The 20,278-nt window shown below is 32.9% G+C and overlaps 1 protein-coding gene and 1 pseudogene across 11 annotated transcripts in view; one reads left to right on the top strand and one right to left on the bottom strand.

Annotated features, from left to right (window-relative positions):
• The window catches only part of Tenm3 (teneurin transmembrane protein 3), a 2,430,710-nt gene that overhangs the window by 847,776 nt on the left and 1,562,656 nt on the right, over positions 1 to 20,278 (bottom strand). The gene's annotated exons all lie outside the window — the stretch shown is intronic.
• LOC101955099 (membrane protein FAM174A pseudogene) lies at positions 17,239 to 17,817 on the top strand (annotated as a pseudogene).

Raw genomic sequence — 20,278 nt, 5'->3', positions numbered from 1 at the left:
GGAAGGGGTAAGAATTTTCTGGATAAAACCCCAGAGGCACAGGAAACAAAAGTAAAAATAGACAAATGCAACTAAAATCAAATTAAAATCCTTTGTACGGCAAAGGAAACAACTAACAAAGTGAAAATGATGACCTACAAAATGAGAGAAAATATTTGTAAACTATAAGTATGACCAGGGGTTAACATCCAGAATATGTAAGGAACCAAAAAAGTTAACAGGAAAAATATCAAACAACCCAATTAAAAAATGGGCAATAGGTCTAAATAGACAATTCTCAAAAGAAGACATATAGTTGACCAACAGGTGTATGAAAAAATACTCAGTATCATTAATCATCAGGGGAATGCAAATCAAAATCACAATGAGTTACATAACATTCCACCAAGAATGGCTATTATCAAAAAGACTAAAAAGAACAGTACTGGTGAAGATATGGAGAAAAAGGAGCCCTTGCCTACTGTTGGTGGGAATGTAAATCAGTACAGACATATGGAAAGCAGTAGGTAGGTTTTTCAAAAATTTAGGAATGGAACTGCCATATGATGCAGTTATCCCACTACTAGGTATATATCCAAAGATATGAAATCAGTATGTTGAAGAGGTATTGAAGCTCCTGTGTTTATTTTAACAATATTCAAAATAGCTTCCAATTGAAACAAAATGTCCATTACCTGATGAATAGATAAAGAAAATGTGGTACACATACAAAATGGAATACAATTATGGCTATAAAAAAATGAAATACTGTCACTTGCAGCAACAGGGATAGAATTGGAGATCCTTGTGTTAAATGAAATAAGCCAGGTATAGAAGAACAAGTATTGCATGGTCTTACTCATATGTGGAATATAAAAAAATCTGATTTAACATAAGTTGAGAGGAGAATGGTAGTTAGTAGAGGCTAGAGAGAGTTGCAGGGATAGGGAGAGGTTGATTAATGGATAATAAGTTAAAGTTAGGAGTAACAAGTTCTGCTATTGCACAATAGGGTGGCTATAAGTAACAATAATGTACTGTATATTTCAAGAAGCTAGAAGGATTTTTTTAATGTTTTACTCTGAATAAATGATAAATAAGATAGATATGTTTAAGCTGATTGAAACATTATACAATGTGTACATGCATTGAAACATCATATGGGACCCCACAAATATCTACAATTTTTATGTTTTTCATCATCAGTTAAAAATAAATTTAAATTTAAAAATATTTGAGGGGAATTTGTGTTCATGTAAACAATATTTTTCATTCATGCAAACAAAAACTGGTTAATTTATTAACGTGGCAGATTTGTAACAATTATAGTTTAAGTTAAAAAAAATCTTATTATATCAAGCATTACAGTATTATAGAAATATGGATTTTTGTTAAACTTTGAATGTTTGGAGAAATATAAACTTCCTATGTAGCTTCTTCAAACAAATGTCATTTAAAAATATTTTAAATGTCATTTGAAAGAAGTAAATACCAAAATTTATTTCTAGCCATATTTGAAACAAAATGTATCAAATTTCTATTAACAGCATATAAGATGATTTATTCTGTGATATTACAATTTTATCTCTTGTTATTCAAACCATATTGACTAACAAAGTACAGTTAAAGCTGTTAGAAACATGTGCAATTATTACTTAAATGAGGAAAGAGTTACTGAGAAATAAGAGAAAATTGAGAATGAGTACTAAGGACAATGGAAGGGAGAGAAAATAAATATAAAGATGAAAAAGATATCAATAAGGAAAAAAGAAACTACAGGAATATGAGAAGAAAGGAGGGATATAAGGAGGTGTGGGAGAGAAGGGAAATGAAGAAAAAGGGGCGGGGGGAGGGGGAGAGGGCAGTTTTAATCTAAATACACAAACCAAAAATAGTGTCTACGCCCTGTCAATCCACTTTACTCTAAAGGGGGAGTAATGTTAATTTCAGTGTTTTCTTCAAGTTATGGTAGAACTACAGAGATTATCCTTATATCTGTCAAGAGACCATAATGAGTATTTCAGAATTTTCAAAGATAATTCAGAAAAACACCAGCCCTGTCTGTGTAATGTCATACAAAGGACCTGGGGAAACTCAACATACATCAACTTGAAGGATGACACCATATTCCATTAGCTTGCTTTTGCTTTGACTTTTTAAGTGGCTTTTAAAAACATTTTTGAATTTTTAAACACATTAAAGAAACATTATAATGCGTTTTAGTGTGTGAGTATGTATATATTTTTTTTTTCTGCAGCATAATTGAAATCTAATTAATCATTTTCTCTAGAGTTTTTTTTTTGGAGACAACTTATTATGTCAACAATAGGAAAATGACTTTGTTCAACATCACTGGAAATGCTTCAGTTGGGGCAATAAGATAATTTTGTGAAAGCTTGTATACATTTTTATTAGATTCACACAACTTAAGAATGAAATTAACAGTCCTACTGAGATGCTTAGAAACTCTCGCATCTTTCTCAGGACGGGAATTGCTGCTTCATCTTTTAGAACAAGTTACTGATTTATACAGCTATTTTGGTTATATTAATTTCTCTTCCATTCATAATTTAGGGGAGTTGTGTTCCCCTTTAGTTGTAGATTCAGATTCTAAGCACTTTTTCTCATGATTGCTTTAGTGCTAATTTAATGATCTAGACGACCCCCTCGAAGTCGCTGAAATGTGAATGTTTGGTCATACTATTTGTGAATGAATTGTAAATTTTAGTGCCAAATAGTTATTTTCTGCTTATCCATCTGGAGCTCACAAAAACAAATGGATGTGTGGGTTGTTCTATATGTTCAAGCCAGTTGACTCAGAAAGGAATCTTCAGCCGTCATCTAGAGTTTGGGATCAGCTGGCTCCATTTCCAACAACAGCCAATTCTTTGCACCCCCATTCCACTACTAAAGAGGTTCAGGGCCCCTGTGTTATTTATTCCATGTCCTCAAAATCATGTTTTGCATTTGAAAAATTAGGGTTGGAGATTCAGGCTGATCCTAATTCATCAGGTCCCTGTTTTCTATAGTAAACATATTCCTGTGTCCTTTAAAATGTCTCCTCCTGAAACAGATTCATTCTTTGGGATTTGAGTATTTCCAATTTCGATTATACTATTATTATTATCTCTAAGGATCTTGGCTAATGAATCTAAAAGTCTTTGAGGTTTGTTTTGAAATTGGGGTCCATTTCATGAATGGCATGCATCATGGTAAAGACACTTCAGCTTTTCACTAGTTTACAGTGTTAACATAAAAAGATAAAATTCTGTTTTGAGGTAAATAATAACTGAGCTGTATATTGCCTACTGCTATTCTCTGTATTATACTGCAAGGCTAGTCATGAAAATATTAACATGAAATTTTCTGGAAAATCTCATTTATGTTGTGCCTCGTTAATAACATTTAAAGGACTTTGATCCGACTACTGACTTATCACTTAAAATCCTACACAGATATTTTCATATTTGTTTCTTCATTTGTAAAATAAGAGCCATTAAATGACTTACAAATATTCTAGCATAAATGTTCAAACATGCATTGGGATATGGATTTAGATCTCAGAAGATGAACTTCAGACATTGGCAGATCTGGTTCTTTCTTAATTAACTTTCAATTTTAATATTCTTCTAAACTCCATGATTTTTTAATAACAGTAATGTATTGATGTTGTCTATTCCAAGAGAGGAGAAAAATTGTATATTTTAAAGCACCCATACAGTCCATATATTTTTTGTACCCAATTAACAATGCTTTAAAAACAACTAAACTTTCTAACCTTTGAATCCAGTTTCAAATAATATTTATTGAATAAGAACTGATATTGTGAATTTTGGTCTTTTAAGTCTTAAAAAGAAAAGACTTCAATTATATATCTACTAGAAGAGAACTTTTTGATTTAAGAGTTATCATTTTATTTCAAGTTTATGTATTGGTAGTCTAAAATGAATCTTATAATGGGCTCTAATTTTTTAAAAAATATTTTTTAGTTGTAGTTGGACATGATACCTTTATAATTATTTATTTATTTATTTATTTATTTATTTATTTATTTTTATGTGGTGCTGAGGATTGAACCCAGTACCTTGCAGGTGCTAGATGAGCACTCTACCACTGAGCCCCAGCCCCAGCCCCACGGGCTTTATTAGACTGCAAAGTAAATAGCCTTAGTTAATGTTATGTAGATTCATATGTGCATACACACATATACTTACATATAGGGTCTATATCAATATATCTGTTAAAATTCATGCCATTTAGTAATATCTGTGTCTTATATGAACTATATAGTCAGTATATATGAATATATATGCATGTTTATTTACATGTATGTTCTATGTAATAAATATTCTAATTAACACCAATGATTAATTCTTCCAAGAAAGCATGTTAAACAAGGTAGAAGCAATGATTGTGGTTAACAAATGGTTTAACTTTTTCTGGAAAAAAAAATAGGATCAATAAAGCCCGTGAGTAGGCTTGGTGACAGATCCAAAGGTAACCAATGTAAATGATACCTCCTTAAATTAAAGTGTTCTCCTTTAACCTTCAACATGATTGTGGCACAATGACTATTTTTTACTTAAAAGAAGAGATTGAACCTTAAGAGCAAAGCAGGCTTATTCCTTTTATTTTCTAAGTTTAACCAGTGAAAATTACCTTAATGCTAAAGGTTTAGGTATGTAAAGCTGTGAAATTACTAATTCACTTGTATTCCCTCTTATAATGCTTTCCATATGGATAGGATTTTTATATCTGAAATGTATCCATATGGAAATTATGGAGCCATGAATTTCCTCCTGATGTAGCAACTAAGCTTCCAGCTGCTGGTGTTCTGAAAGCAGCCTTGTCTCACCACAGGACAGCAAGGACACTGCAAACCCCACTGTCGTTGCACTTTGGGATGCAGGATCTAGGGGAGGGGAGGGCATCGCTTATACTGGCTGCAGTGAATAAAATTTATGTTTGGTTTCAGCATTCATGTTAATTAATATAGTGCTTTCCTCTTTAAAGGAATAATTTCATAGCCTATAGTTCTATATTCAAATGCATTTTTACACTAAAATCCTGTTTCTTAAAGTATGGTTCATATGCCACAAGCACCAATATCCCCTGTGCTGATGGCTGTCATACAGATTTCTGGGCTCCAAACCCAGGAGTCAGGGCAGAGTTCCTGTGTGGGGCTTCTCCTCAGTATGTCCCCAGCCTTTAGTACAGTCTAACATGCAATGGTCAGCCAAGAAGTATTTCTTCAGAAAATAAACTAATGAACACTAAAGAATGAGAAACATTATAGAAGGATAAGAATTAAACTGAGTAAATACAGACTCAAGCAAAACTCTCCTCTTACTATTTTTTTTCCCAAGACTGTTTCTGTCTATGTTGCCCAGATTGTTCTCATGATACAGGGCTTCAGACTGTCCTGCCTCAGCCTCCCTAGTAGTTGAGACTATAGATGCACAGCACTGTATCTAGTGAATGCTCTGTTACTATTAATAATCCTCCAAAAATTGGGCCCATATAATTCAAAGGATTTGTTATTAAATCTTTTAGTCAGTGGGAAAATTGGATTTATTTTATAATAATTTCCCCTGGAGACAGCCTTAAAAAATCACAAAGTGGTTCATTAAATAGTCTAGCTCTTTTATAAATTTTTTTCTCCATCATTCTTGCAAAGATACCCATATCCTTAGCAATATTTTATAATAGTTTACAAAGTAAGATGTCAAAAAGCTAAGAGAGCATTTAAAATTTTCAAGTATTTTCATATATGTTCATTTTGTATTATTTAAAGACAAGCTCTAAGTGACTCATGAATATTGGAAAATAAATAGTTTTAACATTTTAAAATTATTCATAGAAAACCATATGGTCAGAGAAACAGTGACCATAGTAGAAAAGAGAAGCTGAAACTTAGTAGAGGGATGAGGGTACAGCTCAGGAGTGGAGCAGGCTAAGCATGTATAAGACCCTGGGTTTTATGGACAGCACCAATAGGAAAAAAGAAAAAGAAGAAAAAAAGAGGAAAACAAACTGAAAGAAATAGAGTAGGAAAAATATTTAGAAAAATGACTTTAAATGTCTACAAATGAACAAACTAGTGAAGAGGAGCATTCATGTGAGGTAGAGCGCTTACAATGATTTTTCACAAATAATAGAAAACAGGCATCAATAAAAATAGCCATAATTTCAAAGCTTGTAAGTAAGAAAATGAAGGAAGATGCAAGATGCCATTGGGCAGAACACAAGCTACTAAATAACCTTCCTTGAAAGAAGCACATTTGATCTCTTCCTGGTTGAATAGGAATAAGGAACACAGGATGTTAAGACTAATATATCTTTGTAATAAACTCAGGGTATGGTTTATCTTTAGAATGGCTTCATTCTTGCTGATAAAATTCCTATTTTTAGGGATAATGCATAAATGTGTAAATCTAGGTAGGTCTTAACTAATCATTTGTCCTAAGACCAAAGCAAGTATAAATTCTATAACTGATTCTCTGTACAGCCTTTGCACTCAATAGAGAAGAATACAAGGTAAGTGTGCTAGATAGTGAGGTTGTTCAAACATGATTTTGTTAAAACATTGTCTGTGTATTTGTATATGTAAGATATATATTTCCTTCCCCAGCCACTAACATTTTAGTCTAAAAGCACAAAGAATTATCCAGTAGATTTTGCATTCCAGCTTTTAAAATAAACACCATAGTGATGAGTAAATGTGAAAATTAAGTACATGTGTTTTATGGATTTCCTAGTTATCAAGCAAAATTTGTATAAAATTATCTTTATAAAATTGTTCTCACTTGGTATTCCATTATTCAAATGCAAAGTGTACTTTATTACTAACAGCTTTAATACTGACATACAAATGCTTGTGTTAAAATATTTGTAAAACATTCTTGTTTTCTAAACCGTAGTCCCAAAACTTGAAAAAAAAGGGTGATTTTCTTAGAAAACAACTTGGAGAACAAAGTCAATGTGATAGGAGATTTAGTTGAATTAGTCTTTAATTATACACATTTGTAAACAATGTAGAAGAATTATTGATCCCTAATAGTTAACTATCACATTGCAGAATAACAAATGATATACAATATGCAAAATAATAGTACATTAGCCTTAATAACACTAATAAATTGCAAAGCTTAGCATGAAATTGAAAATTACTAATGGAACACTATGCAGTTTGTTCATGCAACAAGCATAGATTCATACATAATGTAAGAGCACAACTGTTAGCAGCAGGCTCGGAGAGGACAATTGAAATGTGTTTTTATGGACAGACTGGATTGATCAGGGAAGTGGTTCCTGAAGAAATTCCACTGACCCCAAGAAGCATCTTGGGTCATAGTCATGATTTTCCACTTGTATCTGAAACTCATATTATTTAGATAATCTCTATTCTTAATAGTAAACATCATGAGTCAAAAAAACAAGTAGAATTAACTTGAAGAATTTATATGAAATCACTAGTAACAATGGTCAAGTGATCTGGAGTTTTCTTCTATGGAATATTTCCATTTGGTATTTAAGTTCTATGATCAGTCAATTAAAAAAAATCTCCTTCATTCTGTAGAGAGTAACTAATGTAATGAAAACTAAAAGATTCTTAAAAGATAAGATTTGACTTAGTATACTAGAGCCGCACAAGATTCAAGATTCAATATCTTGCAGAAGTTAGTATATATCAGAAGTACCTTGGACCTATTCAAGGGAAATGAGTTATTGAACATATTAGAAGGAGCTTGTTAGGACTATGTTTCAACTCTAAGTTGGTCCCCAGGCATGGAGATTGATGATAACATTATTAAGTAAAGCTCTAGTGTTTTCTACTTTCATTTTACCTTAATATCACCTCTAAATTTAATTGGTATTTCAAAAAAGAATATAGTTTGAATTTGAACATTTGTATCTAAAGGTGAGTGTAAGGATGAGTTTGAAGGTGATATGAAGTTGTCAAAAGTCATAAAGCTGCTACTAATTTCAAGATAAAAATAAATTGTGTTACTGAAGGAAAAGCTTAGCTAATACAACAGGGAATATAATAACGAGTTCACCTAATATAGTCCCTAAAAGTGAAGAGAAGATTTTAGTCAAAGGAACTTAAGAGAAGATGAAATCTGTTTGTAACAGGATACTCTGCGGGTACAGAATCAGTAAAAATAGTTTGCCCTTCACTCACTTCCATCCTCAATGGCTCATTTATGAGCTTCCTTCTGAATTACCATCCTGAGGGCTCACTTAGGAATCAGGAAAGATGCACGCAAACACCATGTCATCCATCATATTATCTATGATACATTAGTGATCAATAATAACAATACAAACAGTTTCAATGTTAATATTTCCTCAAAAAAGATAATTTGAAGCATACTTAATACCATGATGGGCAACTAACCTAGTGATGTCTGGACTTGGTCAACCATAAAACAATTGTGTTTATGCTCAGGTGACCTCTTTTAAGCTAATTGATCCAACTATAGAATGCTCAGTCAGAGAACACCTACTTTAGTCATAGAATTGGCTACTACTGAGCATTAAATTATAAATGGAGGAGCCAAAAGGGAGTTGCAGAGAAATATTTATGATGTGTTGCAAATATTAAGTTTTAAGAAACTTATAAAACATGTTTATGGGTAAATGGTTAGATGTACACTTAAGTCAGCTTATTCAAGGACTTGTTTATAGAATAAAATATGAGAATGAGTTAAACAGAGGGATACAGAATTAGGTAATTAAAATATAATAGAGTTTTAGAATAAAATAGAAAATTAAAAAAACAAGAGTATAAGGTAACCATTGGTAAAAGCGTAAAAGTTACTTCTTTCCCCTTGATTTTCTAAGATAATAAGACTAAATTTTAATTTCTATTTTTTGTTTTTGAAAATCACAAATGATCATATAAAGCATCTTTGCAATTATTTAATTATTTTAGTAACTTAAAAATTGTTACATTGGACTAACATTTTATTTAGTGAAAATTTTTATATATTAGCAGAAGGACATAATCTTTGAATGTTGCATATAATTGACAGTCTCCCACTCAGTAAAACATTCATAGCTAGAGATATACTAAACAAATATGAATATATATGAAAGAAAAAGAAAAACCCACTTATATATTTAAATCTGTATTTAAAGCATTTATAGTCAAGGTTACCTTATGGATAAAAATCTGCTTTAAGTTGATTTGATATCTTAGGTTGTGACATTTAGTAAACTTTAGTAGTCTGCTGATAATATTAAGGGGTCTTGTTTTTTATTCTTTTGGAAGTGAGTGACATATAAATTTAATTGCTACAATGATATAATTTTGGAATTCTCTAAAGAAGGAAACCCTCAAATAAGCCTTGTTTAGTATTTTCTGTATCTATATTTAAAAACTCTACTTCAAGTGAGGTAATATTAAGATTATTTCTAAAATAAAAAATAGAATTGAAATGCTAGAAAAGTATTCTAAAGAAAGGAAAGTACAAAAATTCTAGAAAAAGATCTAAAACTAAATCTCTATGTCTAAAGTGAACTTTAGTGTTTAACTTGATGCTTGGGGAAAAATAAAGCTATTCATTTAGTATGGAGAACACAGGCATGATCATAAGAGATTCTGATTCAGCAGGTATGAGGAAGGGCCTAGAAATATCCACTTTAAATTATATCTAAAGATACTCTGATGCAGCTGATGCTTGGACACATTTTGGGAAATATTTTGTGAAAATGTGTGTATATAGTCAAAGAAGAGGCATTACAAATTATTGTCCTCTGAATTTTAATTAAAGAAAATAATTCTAATTTAAAAAGATTTTAAAATGCAAGTAACTTAAATTTTAATTAGAAACAGTTTTAAAGATAAAGAAGAATATTGCTATGTATTATGTGAAATAGTGTCAAATAGCAGAAGTAATTATGAAGACAAAGATATTCAACCAGTAATACATAGACTTCAGCCCCTAGATTCGCATATCTACTCGTGACAGGAAGAATTTATTCTAATTCTAGCTTTATTTAGAGGTCTTTCAAATTTAGAATAATTAATTGAATTAAAGTGCTCATTAAATTGCAACTCAATGACATTACCTAAGACAACACAGATTCTTAGTCAAAATTAAAAATAATTAACTTTCTCAAATCATTTCAGAAAATACTCAGATTAGGAATTGAATTAAGTTGGGAACCAGAAAGTGAATGAGAATTAAAGTTTTATTTTGCTTTGGAAAGATATGTCTAAATAATTTTCTTGACATTTGTGCTCTCATAGCTTCTAGAAGCAGAAGTGGTCAAATCTCAGGGATCACACAAATTAGGGATTCCAATAGGAGAACCTTCTTCCATCCATGGACCTGAACTTAAAGGGCTTAATCATTAACAGAGGAGAAGAAAAAATCCCAAGTAAACAAAACAAAACAAAAACCAGACAGACATAAAACAACCCTGCCTAGAAAATTGAAAAAAAAAAAGATTGTCTTTATTACATTATGGTATTAAACAAAAGTAGAGTTAGTCAGGACAGACCCTCTCATGTTTGCAGACTGGCTGCCAATTTTCAGATTGACTCTAAAATGGCAAATTAGAATTCAGTTTAGGACAGTTCCAGGCCAGTGATGCTCCAAAACCAAATATACTTATTCTGGAGAAATCAAGCTTATCACAATTAAAAAAAATCATAAATTAAATAAAATTATTTATTTGCAATCGCCAAACTGGCAAAGAACAAAACACATAAGGAAGATAAGATGTCATAAGCAAAAGCCAGTGGAATATACAGAAAGCATACACAGACATATAACATAATCCCATACTAAAATATCAGCTACAGAAATTTTATAAAACAATTATGATAAAATATCTCAAGAAGTCAAAATTAAAAGTATGAATAAAAAATTTTAACATTAAATATGCAATTATTGACATGAAAATTCACTTGATGAACTGAACAATGATTTAGAAGATAGAACAATAATTTAGAAGATAGAACTGAAGAATTCTTGTATTTATATAAAAATCTATCCCTGAGAAAAAGAAAATGAAAATATGAAAGACAATAGAGACATTAAGGATAAAGTTGGGAAGGTGTAACATATTTATTGGAGCTTTTAGAAGATGATGAGAAAAGGTAGTTGGGGCAATATTTGAAGAGAGGATGGCTAAGAATTTTCCATATGTTTAGAAAAACATTAGTCCATTGATTTCAGAAATCAAATTTATTATGAAATGAATTAATGAGAAGAAATATATTTACGGACATATTATAGTGCAACTGCAAAAAGCCAAAGACAAAGAGAAAATTATTAATGTAGTCAGAGAGAAAAAACAGAAAGAAGCAAGTTAGGATAATCTGTGAATTGTCGTAAGAAATTGAAGTTTAACAACAATGATACAATACCTTTATTATACATGGATTAAAAAAAACAATTCTCAATTTAAACTTCTAGTTTTTAAAAAGTTGATGTGAAATACAGATTTCCAAACAAAAACTGGGAGAGTTTAAGTTTACTAATTGTATACCCTTGACAAAGGTAATTCTAAAAGTACTTGTATGTGTGAATGCATATAAAGTACCTATAATACACATTATATTAAAAATATTATGTTTGTATGCATGTCTAAATGCATGTACGTATAAGCACAGAGACATAGAGATGAACAGAGAGGAAGAGAGAAATACTAATATCTGCAAATCTGAGAAGTGTATATGGGAATTCTTTGTATTATAAGTTTTCCTATAGGTTTGAAATTATTTTAACATAAAAAATTAAAGACAAGGCAAAAACAGTAAAATAACACACTCTCCATGCAAAGAAGGAGTTAAAATTGAAATTAGATTAAATTAGAATTTATCGGAGTGACATTACCAAATTTCATCACCAATATATCCCAAACTGAAGAATGTTGTTGAAGAACACATAAAGGGAAATTTATAGCCTTAACTGCTTATATTAGAAAAGAAGACTAAGAATACCTGAGTCCTACATGTCTTTTTTTAACAACTTAGAAAAAAATGAAAAAAAAAATTAAGAGAAAAGAACAAGTCAACAGAGTTATCAGTAAGGATTAAAGAAATCTTAAAAATCAAGAGAGACAATAAACTCTTTTTCTTGTAAAGGCTAATGAAATTGACAAAATTCTGGTGAATTTTCAGGATAAAAAGGATGAAAGAGAAAATATATACCACTGAACATTTAAAACTAAGAATGTGAAATTAAAGCCGGTGGATTAGAGGAAGGCTACCTTCCAGTTGCTTTGTGGCTTGGGATTCAAGCAGTGGAATTACTTCTTTTCAGCAAGGTGAGTGAAAGAGGGAATTCAGTGAAATTCAATATCTGGACAGAGACACCTGGAGACCCAGAAGTTCAGGTGCAATGAACAAAGGACAAGAAAGAGTACACAGGAGTCAAGCTGGTGGCAGCAGCAGCAACACCAGGTCATCACAGAGGGGAGGGATAAAACAGAGAGAAACATAATGGACAAATTTGGCATAGAAAAACCTGTAGAACAGAAAAGCACTCTGACCTTAGCTGAACCAGAGGCTTCACAGCAAGCTGGTACTTGAAAAGTGCTCTGTGTTTCTCAACTGTCAAGAGGGGAGCAGAGGTGAGGAGTCATGTTGAGGAGACCATGGTGCAACTTGTTGCTGTGGGGGCCCAGGAGATCACAGCAAACAGGACCATATGATCCTGGCAAGAGCCTGTCATGTGACCTAGCAGAAAATGGTCGAAACAGACAGAAAAGATTGTGCTGAGGGGAATTCAAGTCAGAGCTACAAAGAGGAATGCAATTTGCTCTCCCTTTGAGTCCGGTGGCTCAAGTGACCAGCTGAAGAGGGTCAGAAAATTTAAGAGGTGACTGCAATTACACTTGAGGATTTCACTCGGGGACTGAACCCGGGAAAGGTACACTTGTGGATGGTGCAGTGTGTGAGACCCATGGAAAGTTTGCTCCTTTACACTGCTAGTAGAATTCTTGAGAGGTCCCTGATATCCAGATGTCCATCAGAGATTGGCATCTGCCCAGCCCTAGGGGTGTGTGATCTAATATCTCCAGAGCAGATAGTACCAACAAAATCCTGAAGACCTGATTGGAACTAATCCCCAGCCACCAGAACTTTCCAGTAGACCTTTGCAGCAACCTCACCATGATAATGCACTAATCTGGTCTGTCTGGACAAACTCTGATTGATAGTACTTCCCATTCTGTCCTACCTCATACCAGTGAGAAGGGAAGCTGAGGGCTATTTCAACAAGCTGTGGTTTCAGGCCACTCTATCTGGAAGCTTGGTAAGAGAAAGGGTTTAACAACCCCCACTTCCTACTCTCTCAAAGGTATGTAGTCCAAGATGAAATAGAAAGAAGAGCTACCTGGCATAGGCACAGAACATTCATTTTTCTTGTTCAAAGTTTTGACCATCTCAGTAGAGATAAATCTTTCATTTTCATTAAGATTTTTTTTTGTGTGTGTGTGTGTGTTTGCATGCTGGTTGAGATATATCCCTGTTTCTTTTTTTCTACTCTTTATCATTCCTATATTTATTATTTTTCTTTGTTTTGTTTTTTGCAGGTTAGGTGTTTTTGTTTGTTCATTCTGGATTTTTTGTTTCTCTTTCTTTCCTTTGTCTCTCTCTAATAGTCAATTTCTCTTGTTCTTTCTCTGTACTTATTTTTTTTCTTTTATTTTTTATCCTCCTTCATAGCCACCACTTGCTACATCTCTTCTGCTTTCTTTCTGCTCACATTTTGAATATTCTAAACACTCCTTTACCACTCTACAATACTTTTTCTCTTAATAGAATGTATTTCTACCATCTTTTAGACCGATTTGCTTTGCATAATTCCTGCCCCCCTCATTCATGTTGTTGTGGTCATTAGTACAGGTTGACACCTGCTATTTACTTTAATGTCAGGTCTGGTTCGTGGCTCTTTGCTATTGTTGCTCTTGGTGATTGCCAACCCATTCATTACTGTTTTTGTGGTAATTAGTGTTTTAGATGTTAAAATAAATGCTAGATATTTATTTTAATGCTATGCTGTTATTGCTGTTGTTTCTGTCTTTTATGTGGGATGCTGGGAATATACTGGTATCCTACAAGTTCACAATTTAGAGACTCTGTGGCTGAGCCACATCCAAAATCCAGTCAAGGGACAGAACAGCTTACTCCTCACACAAATTCATCATACTTAAGCTTTAATAACATTTTAATATACAGAATAGGGGAGACAAAAAACCCCACAAATCAATGACTAGCTGCTGCCTAGCAGGAAAATCTAGGTGAGGAATTTAAGGTCCTAACTCATGGAAACCCATTTCTATAGTAAAAACAGAACACAAAGACTATGGACATCATATCTGTGAGAGATCTCAATTCATATCATTCTCATAATCTTTTAGAATATAAATAATTATTAAATGAAGAAGTACAATCACAGAAGGCATGCCCACATCTCCTACTGCATACAACACAATTGGTGGATCTATTAGAATGGCCTTATTCGAATGAGACCTAGAGGGTAAATGTGGAAACCTCAAGCTCTGACACAATATACATTGTATCAAAATACACTCACTAACACCAAAAACTAGAAGGGAAACTAGTCTATAAAGCTCAATAGGAAATGTATTAAAAAACTGACAATCCCTTTATATCCCTGAAAACTTTGCCAAAAGAAGGCTGCACTCTAAAAGACCCATACATAAGAGCAAAAGAAAAATCCATCCAGACAGACACATAAAGCCCCACAGGACTACAAGAAAACATGAAAAAATAAGGTGAGATGGCACTGCCTAAAGTTTATAATTTAACAGAACTGACCCCCAAAATATCAAAGTGGATGAAATATGAGTTAAGGAACTCAAAAGAATGATTAAAAAAATATCAAATAATTTTAAGACAACACAGAAAAATAACTGAATGAATTAAGAAAGTCAAGACATGAACAACAAATTGATTAAGGAGGTAGAGATACTAAAAAGGAACCAAAGCAGCCAGATGTGGTTAGCACATACCTGTAATACCAGTGGCTCAGGAGGCTGAGGCAGGAGACCATGCATTCAAAGCGAGCCTCAGCAATTTAGTGAGGACTTAAGCAACTTAGTGAGATCTTATCCCTCCAAAATAAAAAGAGCTGCAGATGTTGCTCACTAGTAATCCCTGGTTTTAATCTCCAGTACCAGAAACAAAACAAACAAAACAAAAAAAGAAAGATTGATAGAAAGAAAGAAAAAGTACCAAACAAAAATCTTAGAAATGAAAGGTACAACAAATCAAATGAAATGTTCAGTTTAAAGTTTCTCTAATAGAGTAGGCCAGTCATAAGACAGAATCATAGAGCTGGAAGACAAAGTGGCCAATCTTGAAGATTCTGATAGTATTCCAATAAAATTAAATAAAGATCTATGACCATAATATACAAGAACTCTGGTACAACATTAAGATATCAAATTTAAGAACCATATGGCTCAAAGTTGGTTGTGAGATGCAGGCTAATGACATGGATTAACTCTACAGGGAAAAATAATAGAAAAATTTCTAAACTTTGGGCAGGAGCTTGACATCCAGACCCCAAAGGCATTGGAAAATTTTAAATTTTCCAGTAGACAAACTTAAAAAAAGAAAATTTTCCATGACACAATAAAATGAAAATGCCTGATAAGCAAATAAGAATAGATTTTTTGAAGAATCATGAAAAGAATGTCAGGTCATATTTATAGAAAAGTCATTGAGAATTATGATTTCCCATCACAAGCCCTGTATTTAAGGAGGATTTGGAATGATATGTTGCAAGTCCTGAAGGAAAATAACTGTCAACCAAGATGGTTATATTCAGCAAAAGTATCCTTCAGAAGCAAAGAAAAAAGGGCCTTCCAAGATAATAAAAATGATGAATTTATGACTACTAAACCAGTACTAGAGGAAATACTTAAAGAAATGCTACACACAGAGAAGAACTCAAAAACAAACTTCAGATCTCACCAACAGAAAAATCTCCCTTGAAGAGTAGCTAAGCAATGAGAAATAGGGACAAGTTAGACAGCAGAAATAAATAAAAATGGTAGAAATGAATAGATATTTCTCTATAATAACACTGAATGCAAAGGGTCTCAACTTTCCATTGAAAAGACATAGGTTAGCAGAGTAAATACAAAAATATGACCCAACTATATGTTGTTTGCAAGAGACTCACCTTATAGGCAAAGAAAGCCACAGTTGAAAGTGAATGCATGGGAATTGATGTACCATCCAAATGGAGCCTGAAAACAAGCAAGAGTAGCTACTCTCATATCTCACAAAGCAGCCTAAAATTAAACATGAGACTTCAAGCAGACTTTAAGCCAAAAGTAAACATAAGAAACAAAGAAGGTCATCTCATACTGGCAAAGGGAGCAGTCCAAAAAAAAATAAATAAATAAACAAAAATAGTAAATATTTATGACCTAACTGTTAAAGCACCTAATTACATAAAACAGATATTACTCAACTTAAAGGCTCCAACTACAGTATAGTAATATTGGGTGATTTTAACACTACTTTCTTACCAAAAGATAGGTCACCCAACCATAAACTCAGTAAATACTTCTCACACCTAAACAATTAGACTACTCCATCCAACAACAACCAAGTTTATTTTCTTCTCAGAAGTTCATAGAAACTTCTACAAAATAAACCACATTTTAGGCCACAAAGAAACGCTTAGAAAATACAAAAGGAAAAGATAAAATTCATTTTATTTTATCTGATCATAATGGAATAAAATTAGTATAATAAAACAAAGACAACAACAATAAATAACCCAAACTTTGGGATTTATATAAACATGTAGAGATTGAATAATTCACTTTTGAATAATGAATGTGTGATAGAAGAAATTAGCAAAGAAATTCTTCAAACCAAATTGAATTGTGATACAACAAACCAGAATCTCTAGAACACTATGAAGGTGGTTCTAAGAAGAAAGTTTGGTAGGATATCTTTAAGTGCTTACATAAGAAAATCATAATGAGTCCAAATAAACAGCCTTCTGATGCCTCTCAAGACACTAGAAAAACAAAAACAAACCAATTCTAAAACCAGTAGAAGAAAGAAAATAATCAAAATCAGAGCTAAAATCAATGAAATAAAGAGTGAAAAATACAAAGGATAAATGAAATGAAGAGTTGGTTCTTTATTTAGTTACCTCTTCTTCATTACCTAGGAAGCCCATGGTCCCTTCTGGACCCAGGTTGGTGGGCCTGGTGGCTCTGGTGTGGTGAGAGTGAGGTCTGGGGACAATGAAGGACCTGCACTGTTGCTGCTGTCTCTGCTGCCTCCAGGCCTTGGTCTTCCTCTTGCTGCTTCTGCCAGAGCTGAGTGGGCAGCTGGTGGTGTGGTTGCAGGTGGCTGAGGTCACATTGTGCCCCGGGCCTCCAGACCTGGGCCAGCAGACCTTGCTGTTATTGTCCCCAGGCCTCACTGCTGCCCAGCCACCAGGCCATGCTCTGGCTGAAGCCTCAGGGCCTCCAGGCGTAGAGGGCAGCAATGTCAGCAGCCCTAAGGTGGGGCTTGCAGTAGTGGAAGCTAGAGGAAAGGTCAGGGAAGGCTCAGTGGGTGGCAGCCTTGCCATGAGCCCCAACCCTGGCCACAAGCCCATGCATGACCCAGTAGGCTCTGATTGTGTTAATGGTGGTGAGCAGGTTGGTGCTGGTGTACTTCGTGATTAGTATAGTCAGGAAGAGAAGAAGACACTGAAATATTAGGAGATCAAGGAGTTTTGGACACTCACATAGAAAAACACGAAATTAACGCCTTTGAAACAAGATGATAAGGATGATGATAACACATTGTTTGATATCAATCATCCTAAAAAGTAAGAATGTGCCTTTTGATAAGACTTAATCCTTCTATGGTGAAGAGCAGAGTCTGTTTAAGGAATAAGAAGGCACTCTATCAATGGGGGAAAAGGTATTTAAGTTACATACATTATGATAACCTTTAATTTGTTGTTGCTGCAAATACTGTATCACTTTGTTACACCATTATACGTACATTATATCTATTAATGATCTCAGTATTGTTAGGGATGAACTATATTGTAATAGTTTGTCTGTTTGAAAATTAAAACAGATGTTTCTGATGAGTTTTAGTTTATTGATTACAATATTATTGTAATTTTTTTTTTATGTACTAATCAGTTAATGTTTTTTTTTTCAGGTATCATTTTATAGAACCCTAATCCCTAAAAAGCAACTGGTGTGTAAAAATAATTTAAATTTTCCTTTAGTGAAATATATTTCCCATTTTGGTGAGGGAAATGAAGCCAAATTTATTATGTGTTTGGGTTTTAAAAATATTAATAAATGTCTGAATCATTGTATGCAAAACATTAAATGTGATATAAAATTCTTTTAATGTGGTACAATGTTTTCACAAAATAAACTTGAAGATTATAAAAAAAAGAGAGTTGGTTCTTTGAGAATATAAACAAGATAGATGACCTTTAGCCAAACTAATAAAAATAAAAAGAGAGAAAACTCAATAAAATTAGAGATGAAGCCAGGAATGGTGACACATGCCTGTAATCCCAATAGCTCAAGAGGCTGAAGCAGGAGGATTGTGAGTTCAAAAGCCAGCCTCAGCAACAGTGAGGCACTGTCCTTAAATAAAATACAAAATGTGGATGAGAATGTAACTCAGTAGTTGAGTGCCTCTGAGTTCAATCCCTGGTCCCTACCCTTCCAAAAATAACTAGAGATGAAAAATGGAGAAATCATCATAGACATCACAGAAATCTAAAGGATCAATAGTGACTATGTGGAGATTTTTTATTTTATTAAATGGGAAAATGTGTTAGGAAATGAATATATTTCTAGATACATGTAACCTATTAAAATTGAATCAAGAAGATACAAAACACTTACATAGACCAATGACAAAAAATGAAATAGAAGCAAAAGCCCAGGGTCAGATGGATTCCCACCAGAATAACACACGATCTTTAAAGAAGAACTAATGCCAATGTTCCTCAAATCATTCCATGAGATAGAAAGGGGTGGAGCACTGCCAAATTCATTCTATGAAGCCAATATCACAAAACCAGATAAGAAAACATCAAGGAAAGAAAACTATAGACCAATATACCCAGTGAACTCAGATAAAAAGGTTTAGTGAAATTTTAACAAATTCTATTCAACAACATATTAAGAATTTAGTACATCATGATCAAGTTGGTTTCATTCCAGAGATGCAAGAATGATTTAATGTATATAAGTCAATAAATGTAATTTGCCACATAAATATAATTAGAACTAAAAATTATTTAATCAGCTCAATAGATGCAGGAAAATACCTTCAACAAAATTCAGCACCCATCATAACAAAAGACACTAACAAAACAGGGATAGAAGGAAAATTTGTCAATGTCATTCAGGATATATATAACAAACCCCAAATCAACATCATAGTCAATGGGAGAAAATTTAAAGTATTCTCTTTAAAATCCAGAACAAGAGAAGAATGTTTACCTTTATCACTACTATTTAATATACTGTTGGAAATTCCAATCACAGCATGTAGGTAAGAGAAGAAAATAAAAGAGGTAAAAATAGGAAAGAAGTCAAATTATCATTATTGGCAGTTGGTAGGATTCTGTGCTTAGATGATCAAAAGCTCCACCAGAAGATGGTTAGAGCTATCTAAGAATCCAGTGAAACAACAGTTTATAATATGTACATACAAAATTTAATAGCTTTCATATATACCAATAATGATTCTTCTGAGAAAGAAGAAAACAGACGTGTTCACAATAGCCTCAAAAACAAAACCAAACAAAACCACACAGGAATGTATCTAACTAAAAGGGTGAAAGCTCTCTACAATGAAAACTATAGAAACTGAAGAAAGAAATTCAAGAAGATACAAGAAGATGGAAAGACCTCCCATGTTCATGAACAGGCAGAATTAATTTGTTAAAATGGTCATATTACCAAAAGCAACATGCAACTTCAATGCAATCCCCACCAAAATACCAATGTTATTCTTTACAAAATTAAAAAAATAAAAAGTCTTCAAATTAATTTGGAATAACAAAAAACTCAGAATAGCCAAAGCAAATATAAGCCAAAAAAAGTATTGCAGGAAGCATCACAATACCCAACTTCAAATTATAATACAAAGCTATAGTAACAAAAATTGCATAGTCTTGGCATGAAAACAGATACATAGATCAGTGATAAAGAGTAGAAGACATAGAGATAAACCCACAGAGATAAAGTCATCTGATCCTTGACAAAGGTGTCAAAAACACATTGAAGAAAAGGGAGTCTTTTGAACAAG

The sequence above is a fragment of the Ictidomys tridecemlineatus genome, chromosome 14 (assembly GCF_052094955.1).
Source record: "Ictidomys tridecemlineatus isolate mIctTri1 chromosome 14, mIctTri1.hap1, whole genome shotgun sequence".
Taxonomy (NCBI): domain Eukaryota; kingdom Metazoa; phylum Chordata; class Mammalia; order Rodentia; family Sciuridae; genus Ictidomys; species Ictidomys tridecemlineatus.
Note: the sequence above shows the minus strand (reverse complement) of the source record. Positions and strands in the feature narration are given on the sequence as shown.